The sequence below is a fragment of the Erpetoichthys calabaricus genome, chromosome 8 (assembly GCF_900747795.2).
Source record: "Erpetoichthys calabaricus chromosome 8, fErpCal1.3, whole genome shotgun sequence".
In the NCBI taxonomy this organism is placed as follows: Eukaryota; Metazoa; Chordata; class Cladistia; order Polypteriformes; family Polypteridae; genus Erpetoichthys; species Erpetoichthys calabaricus.
In genome coordinates, this window is record NC_041401.2 from 170,924,282 (window position 1) to 170,932,979 (window position 8,698).

The 8,698-nt window shown below is 39.1% G+C and overlaps 1 protein-coding gene across 1 annotated transcript in view; it reads right to left on the minus strand.

The window, feature by feature from the left end:
* fhad1 (forkhead-associated (FHA) phosphopeptide binding domain 1) overlaps positions 1 to 8,391 on the minus strand; it is a 120,639-nt gene extending 112,248 nt beyond the window's left edge. Inside the window, exon 1 of the mRNA XM_051931318.1 lies at positions 8,332 to 8,391. The gene's annotated coding sequence lies outside the window, so the exon portion shown is untranslated. The remainder of the gene's footprint in view (positions 1 to 8,331) is intronic.
* Between the last annotated feature and the right edge of the window lie 307 nt (positions 8,392 to 8,698).

Genomic DNA, 8,698 nt, shown 5'->3' on the forward strand with positions numbered 1-8,698 from the left:
TTCAGAATGTGTGCAACAGCAGACAGGCCAACAAAAACTCATAAAGTATGTCTTAAGTACTCTTTTCATTACCAGTCAGGAATTTGCATTTCTCTACCTGCTTAATAGCAATTAAAGAATTCAAAGCAAAATACCATTCTCAAGTGATGTTCAAGGGTCGTTTTGCCAGAGCCAGTCCCTTGACTGTTGTTGTCTCGAATCCTTGCCTTATTCTAGAGCCCCTCTAAAGCCAATCAAGTGTCAGATGTGCCAGACCGTGAGACCACCACCCCCTCCCCTGCCTCATACCCTATATGAGAAGGTGGTGATGTCACTTGCTGTACTTGCTCATCCTTAGCTCTATTACACTGCCATCAGGACTGTGAGTAGATATTCAGAGCTAATGATTTTTTTCATGCTCCTAGGACTGCTCCAGTACTTACAGGGGTCCATTAGCTTAGTTAATGTGTCAAGAATATGGAGAAGTATTACAAACATTTCACTTTATCCTGGCTCATGTGTTTCCTAAATGTACTCTAAATTCATTTGGATATATGTTGGAAACAGTCCAGTGGATTCTAGAGAAATGTACCTATTATGTTATGCTTCCCCCTCACTGAGCAGATGTGCTAAAATCTGGACAATAAGTAAGTAAGTTAAATAAATACTTCGGCCATTTATCATTTCTCACAGAGTTACAAAGCACTCATTTACTGGGCTCTAGTGATTAAGTTATTAGACAGAAGAATGGCAAAAGGTTGTGATTTCAATACTGTCTGCTTATAATTTGTTAGATAGACAATACGTACATGTACAGTATAGTGGATTCAGAAAGTATTCAGACCCCTTTGCTTTTTGTTATTATTTTGCTAAAATCACTTAAATTCATTTTTTACCCACATCAAGCAACGCTCAGTACCCCAGAATGACAAAGCAAAAGCAGGATTTTAGGATTTTTTGTAAATTTATTAAAACTTAAAAACTGCACTATTACAGTGACACAGTATTCAGACCCTTTACTCAGTATTTAGTTGAAGCACCTTTGGCAGCGATTACTGCCTGGAGTCTTCTTGGGTCTGACGTGACAAGCTTCACACACCTGGATTTGGGGATATTCTGCCTTTCTTCTCTGCAGCTGATCCTCCCAAACTCTATCAGGTTGGGTGGAGATCGTTAGTGGACAGCTGTTTTCAGGTGTCTCCAGAGATATTCTATTGGGTTCAAGTCCGGGCTCTGGCTGAACAACTCAAGAACATTCCCAGAGTTGCCCATAAGCCACTTCTATGCTATCTTGGCTTTGCGCTTAGGATCATTGTCCTGTTGGAAGATGATCCTTGGGCCCATTCTGAGGTCTAAAGCGCTTTGCAGCAGGTTTTTACTGAGGATTTCTCTGTACTTTGCTACATTCAGCTTTACCTCCACCAGTCTGCCTCTGAAAAGTAACTCCACAGCTTGATGTTGTCACCACTATGCTTCAGTGTTAGAATGGCATGGCACAGGTGATGCTGGTGCCTGTTTCCTCCAGACAAAATGTTAACCTTGGTTTCTTCAGTTTAGAGAATCTTATTTTTGACAGTCTGAGAGTCCTTTAGGTACCTTTTGGCAAACTCCAAAATGGCTCCCATATGTCTTACTGAGGAAATGCTTCTGTCTGGCCAGTCTGTTATAAAGCCCAGATCAGAAGAGTGTTGCAGTGATTGTTGTCTCCACTCAGGTTCTCCAGAACTCAACCTGACTGCCCACTGTGTTCCTGGTTACCTCTCTTACCATGCCCCTTCTCCCACGATTGCTCAGTTTGGCCAGGTGACCATCTCTAGAAATAGATGTGGTTGTTCCAAACTTCTATTTAAGATTTATGGAAGCCACTGTGCTCTTGAAAGCGTACAATGCGGCAGGAAGTTTATGTAGTCTTCCCCTTACTGTATAAAGGCAGGTGTGTGCCCTTCTTAAAAATGTACAATCGACTGAATTGACCTCCAAACATCTCAATGTATCAATAGATACATCTGAGCCAAACTTCAAGTGTCATAGCAAGGGGTCTGAATACTTGTGTCATTTTGATATTTCCCTTTTTTATATTTAATAAATTTGCAAAAAAATCTAAAATCCTCTTTTCACTTTTCATTCTGGGGTATTGAGTGTTGCTCAAGGTGGGTAAAAAATGAATTTAAATGATTTTTACACAAGGCAACAACAAAATAAAATGTGAAACATGTGAAGGGGTCTGAATAGTTTCTGAGTCCACTGTATGCATGCATGTATATGTATGGAACCAATGTGCAAGAGAGACTTCTTCTTAAAAGGATTGATGGCCTACGAGTGGAAAACAGTGAAAAGAATGCAATCAGTACAAATTCAAGATACAGGATTCAGTATCTAAATCTTGAGATACAGAAATCCCAATACTTGATGGTAATCACATACAGACACCAGTATCAATGCTGATTAAATATGAAATCTAGGGTAGTTCCAATAAAAAGGGTGTAGTGTATGGACATGAGAGGATCACCTTCCAGGCTCAGATAAGGTATGCAATAACCCTCTGGGACAAGAGGGGGCACCAGCGCTAACAATACCATCTCTTTTTTCCTCCATAGCTCCAAGAAGCTGCCCAAGGAAGGCACCTCAGCCACACCCCCACTCAACTATGCCACACCTCTTCCAGTCTGGACAATATACTGTATATCTGATGCCTCACAGATGATGGCGTCTTAGTTGGAGGAACCACTTCCAGCATAACAGAGCTCCCAGACTCTGATCCACTCAATACGGTCGAGAATTTACAAAAGCCACTGAGGTTTAAGAGGCAGATTTTACACCTGTTTTCCCCACCATTTGTATCCTCCATTTTGGACACTGATAGTAAATGGGATGACTTGATTAGTACTCCAACATTTCTTTGATGCTCCTCTACCTTAATTGTCTTCCACAAGGATATATTCATTTTCAGGTCAGGCAAAAAAACTCACTCTTTCTGTTTTCATCAAGGTGCTAATCAAACTCAAAAACCCAGCACTTATTGTTTAATGTACAACACCTTAGTGCTAATAAATCATAAAAGCCAGTTCCTGAAGCTAACCCGAAACAAATACAACTATATTTGAATCATCCATCCATCCATTATCCAACCCGCTACATCCTAACTATTTGAATCATCAAACATTCAAATCTTTGCCTAATCAGAAGCAGTCAGGGTGAGAATTAAGTAATACCAGTTGGAATCTGAAACCAGGCATTGGCAGTCAGAAAAATCAGAAACTGATACTTACTCAAAAAACAAAATCAGTTATAGTTAGACTAAGGAGCCAGGACTTAATATGGCTCTTGATAAATAAAAATAGTAATAAAAGTTATTCAGACAGAGGAACCTGTACTCACAGAAACATCTTCAGTATGTGAGTCAAAGAAAAACTCTCAAGTGCTAAAAAAACAGTAAACAAAACAGCACCTGATGTTACCCAAACCCAAAAAGAAGGAGCTGATACTGTTTAGACTTCAAAAAACAGTGTAAATCAGACAAAGAATCTACTACCTGATCCTATGCAGACAGAAAAAGTAAAATGTGAATCTCGACAGACAGCTAAATTAGAAAGTGATACTAGTTTGACACAAAAAATCAGCGTTAAAAGAGAGAAAACCAATCAGGCACAAAACAAACAAATACGTTAAGTGACTCACAGAAATCAAAGCATTTTCTGATTCAACTCCAAAGCATTATTAGTGTCAAGTCACACCTTGAAGTTGATGTTTACTGCTACTTGGACACACAAATTGGTACCTAAGGGTAATGAACTTTAATAAGTAAGTCACTTATCTGAAGGAGGACCTTGTGCAAGGTTTATACAGAAACCAGCATCAACTCATACTCATTATTCTATGCTTAATGCCAGTCAGCCATGCTAACCAGTACCATCATGTCTCACCTTTGAAAACACATACTTCTTCACTTTCAGTCCTATTCTTCCATACACTGTCTGCAGTTTATCATGCTTTCTATGAGTCATCTGCCTTTAGTCACACAATTCTCTAATTAGAAATGCCTAGAAACATGAATTACCTGGCAGGTACGTAACAGCAAGACAACTACTGGGTTTAAACAATACTAATCTACCCTTCTGGCCTCAGTCATTCTGCCTTTGAATCTTTGAGGACGGCTTTTGTGCTTATGAAGCTGTGGGATTTCGGACCTTTCTGCCTTTTTCAAGTGAATTTGTTGTTGTTTTCCTGCAATGTGTATTTCAAACACTACACCTCTTCCTTTTAGAAATACAACTGTTTGCTTGTTTTATCTGCTTTCCTGGCTTCTAGCTCTACTGTGCCTGAATACATCCAGCTTTTAGCACTGTGTCGTGCCTATCCCTCTCCCTAAAGCACTGCTGGGTCCTCTATAGCTCTCCTCCCATGTGGAACTGACCCTGCTGACGGTAAAGGTGGTCAAGTGTGCTTGTTTGTGGCATACAGTTATCTAAGAATTAGATATGACAAATAGAGTATTTAATGCAAGCTTAATGCTAGTCACTCAGGAATAAACAATGCATAACAATAGTCAGGCACAGAAATCAGTAACAAAACTAATGTTACCCACAACCCAGTATCTGATGCTAACAAGAGGAAGAATCAAGAGTCAGTCAGACACAGAAACTACACCTGTTAACTGATACTAATTAAGCACAGGAAAAAATGTCAATTTATTTATAGAGTACATTTAAAACAACATCAGTAATGCTGCAGCTAAAGTGCTTTACAATAAAATATACAATAAACATAAAAAAAATAGAATAAACACAATAAAACACAATACCATCCAGCTATAAGTTGAAACAAAACACATGACTAGGAGGATGGTCACAGAAAGCGAGAGAATAGCTCGTTTTAAACAGTTGAATTGAGGGGGACTCCTAAATGTAATGAGGTAAAGAATTTCACAGGTGAGGTGCAGCAGCTGCAAAAGCCCTGTCCCCCTTAGTTCTACAATTAGTGCACGGGACAACAAGAGACAACTGACCAGTAAATCTAAGATGACTGGATGGCTGGTGTATAACACACAATTCATATAAACAAGTGAGAGCATACCCATGTATTGATTAAAAAAACAGAAGTAAAATTTTAATATCAATTCTGAAACTAACAGGCAACCAGTGTCAAGAGACTAAATTGGAGATACAGAATCAAACCTTCTTGTCCCAACCAAAAAACAGGCAGCAGCATTCTGGACCAACTGTGCCTTCGGTATCTGGGTTTTGCTGATCCCAGAATACGAGTTGCAGTAATCAAGCCAAGAAAAGATAAAAGCATGAGTAACTTTCTCAAGATCCCTAGGAGTTAAAAGAAGGCTTAACCTTGGCTAAAAGACAAAGCTAAAAAAAGCAACTCTTGGCCACAGAATTGATCTGCTTCCCAAAAGAGAGATTACTGTCAAAAATAACCCCAAGATTCCGAACATGAGGTTTGCAAAAGTCCGCCATAGAGCCAACAAGTGCCTTACAGTAAGAAAATACATTTCTGAGTCGACTCAGACACTGAAGCCGGACCAAAACTAGTCAGACAAAGTACGGTATGCTAATCAAGCTCAGAAAGCAGCGTTAGCCATAGTATGCACTAGTGCCTGGTGCTAGTCGGTCTCACAAAGCTGCTCAAAGACAGTTACAGAAAGATACAATTCCCAGTGCTATAAACCTGAACAAAACTGAGAATGATGTACTTAGAATACTGGAGAATGACTGTGAATTAGTCCAAGAGACAAGTACCTGGAGATAACTAAACAGTATCAGATTGAAGTACCCATGTGCATCCAGTCACATGCTCAAAAATGAATTTTAGGGTATGTTGTAATTGCACAGTTGACGTAAAAGACTTTATTCAAAGTTAGCAAGTTTTACGGCTTTACATATTCCTTTCTAGTCAAAGTGAATTACATTAATGTGTGTCAAATGTACAATTTATGTTGATTGGCTATTCTAAATTGGCCCTAGTTTGTGCTTGTTTGTGTGTGTCCTGCGGTGGGTTGGCACCCTGCCTGGGATTGGTTCCTGCCTTGTGCCCCGTGTTGGCTGGGATTGGCTCCAGCAGACCCCCCGTGACCCTGTGTTCGGATTCAGCGGGTTGGAAAATGGATGGATGGATGTTTGCAATGTAAATGGATGGAATTGCTTTAAATACCTGCACTAATCCCACGTATCATTTGTAGGGTATTGTCAATGCCCAGTTACCTTAGGTTGACCTTTTTCAAAATTATTGTTCTTAAGCTTTAAATCTTATTTTGGGAAACTTCTCTCTGTATACAGCAACTTTAAGTTGATTCAAACAAATATAAGTATATTTCTAGGCTTTATGTATCTGTTTCTAACAAAATCAACATAATTTTGTTGGACGCCACACATATTTAAACAAAGCCAATGAATCTCACTGGCATAGAATAGAAAGTCATGCAGCCATGTTGACCAGTGTACCGGTCCGCCCAAATCAATTATTACATTTTTATAATTTGCCAAACCGGATAAAGACACTTGAACAGAGTGATTTTTTGGGATTTTTTTATATGGTTGTGCATTTTTCAGTTATTAATCCTGGCACACATGCCTTATTTGCATAAGGTTAGTTAAATTGTAATCCCCTTTTTGTTAAGATACTGCACAGACAGTTTTGGGGGTCTTCATCCATTTGTACAGTGTCAGACAAAGATAATCTTTGCATAGAAAATAACTTTTTAGAATTGCCAAAGATTTGTGTAGTTATGAAAGTAGCTTTGGGCTCAAGTGTCTTCAATAATCTAGCAAACCAACTGAACATCCCATGTCACAAATCATGGAGAAGATGTTTTATGTGACACTTTGATTGTACCATCTGATGGAAGAAGTTACTTGACTGTCCAAGTCCTTCAGGTTGGCTTACTGTATCTTTTTTAGGTTAGTCTGGTATTGTCCGAGAAGTACTACTATGTGTAAGGCAGAGATGTGCATATAGGGATGGCTACTGAGTGCCATTATGAATAATGCTGCACATCACCTCTCTGACACACTAACACTTTCAGCCAAAGAATTAGTCAGCAAAGTGGGTCAGGAAACACTACAGGGGCTCCTTTAGACCTACGGCAATATGCCTGTATAATGCCTCACTGCGACTGCGATTGCCAAGTCAAAAGTTTTCTTCTTTTTAATTTTCTTGCTTTTTAGTCATTCTGTTGTGTGTTCATACCATAATATGTGTGTATATATATTTATTTATCTATTTATTTAAAGAGCTTCTGTGAAAAGCTATATTTCCCCCAGGGACAAATAATGTTCTATCTATCTATCTATCTATCTATCTATCTATCTATCTATCTATCTATCTATCTATCTATCTATCTATCTATCTATCTATCTATCAAATAGTGCCTTTTCATATCCATCTATAATCTAGAATAAAGTTACTTCCAAAGTTTAAGAGAAATTAAAATTTTGGCACTAATTTGTGTCCATGATTAAAATATCCTACAAAATACAGCCTTCACTTCTTTTGAGCCACCACCCACCAAAAGGTGTGTACATGTCAATGGTGGGATTGCTTCTAATGATAAATAAATCTTAGTTAATAACGTGATAGAGTAGTTTTTTTACCACATGATTGGATGTTGTACATTAGATTTACACAGCTGGTTTAGATTAGGTCAAATTAATTTAATTAAATGGAAAATAGGTGTCATATTAAGTAAATCCAACAATTTATTATATTCAATTAGCTTTTATTGCAATAACAAGTTGGACCTACACGTTTGTTTTCTATTAGAGCTACAGTACCTAGACATAAAACAATGACTGATAGATGCAGGATCCACTAGCCGATGCTAATTAAAATACACTAGCTTAAGACAATTATACATGTAAACGAGTGCCATGAGCCAGTCCACTGAGGAACAGGCAGGGACCAGTATGTGATCACCTCCAGAACGTTCTCTATAATGCTGTTCGAAACAGAAAGCGGTACGTGATGCTACTAATTCTCAGTGTTAACCACAGAAACTAGTGCCTGACAACAGGCTTTATTCTATTAAAACTAGTTGCCTACCTATTGCTCACCTGAGAGCTGAGCATACAAAATCCAGTTATAAAGTAAAATCCTATTTGAGCCTAGTCAGCCACACAAAAACGTACCTTTGCAGGCTACCCCTCATAATCCGTTCAGCAATGCCAATCAAGCCCGGACTTAGTATTCAAGTGCAACTCGGAATCTGTTCTCGCTATAAGACCTCTAAATCACGAATGGGCTCCAAATTCGTTACGATGACATAGGACGGTGGCCCAGGTAAGGACACCTGTCTGCCACATTTCATAAGTAGAAGAAAAAAATCTTAAATTCTAGTCACTCACGTACTCGTACTTCGTCTTCCGCTCGCGCTTTGCGCTGGAGAATCTCGTGTATACCGCTGTCATGGAAACGACGCTAAGCGGCTATCCGGGGTAGTGCGCGTGCGCGCGCTGACTAATAGGTAGGCTGGCCTCTCTCAGCGTTCCACGCGTAAATTGAACCGTGCAGTTCAACTGCGGAGAGATTTGCGAAGTGAAATAAATATGCAGTTGTCCACGGGACGTGGATATATGGAGGGATGGAATCTGAAGTGTTGTATATTATGACGGCAGAAGACCCTTTTGACGAAGCATTTTAAAACCACGTCAAGTACCGGCTTTTTATTCAGGTACAATTTGTAGCAATTAAGCCTTACATTTTAAAGCCATTTGTT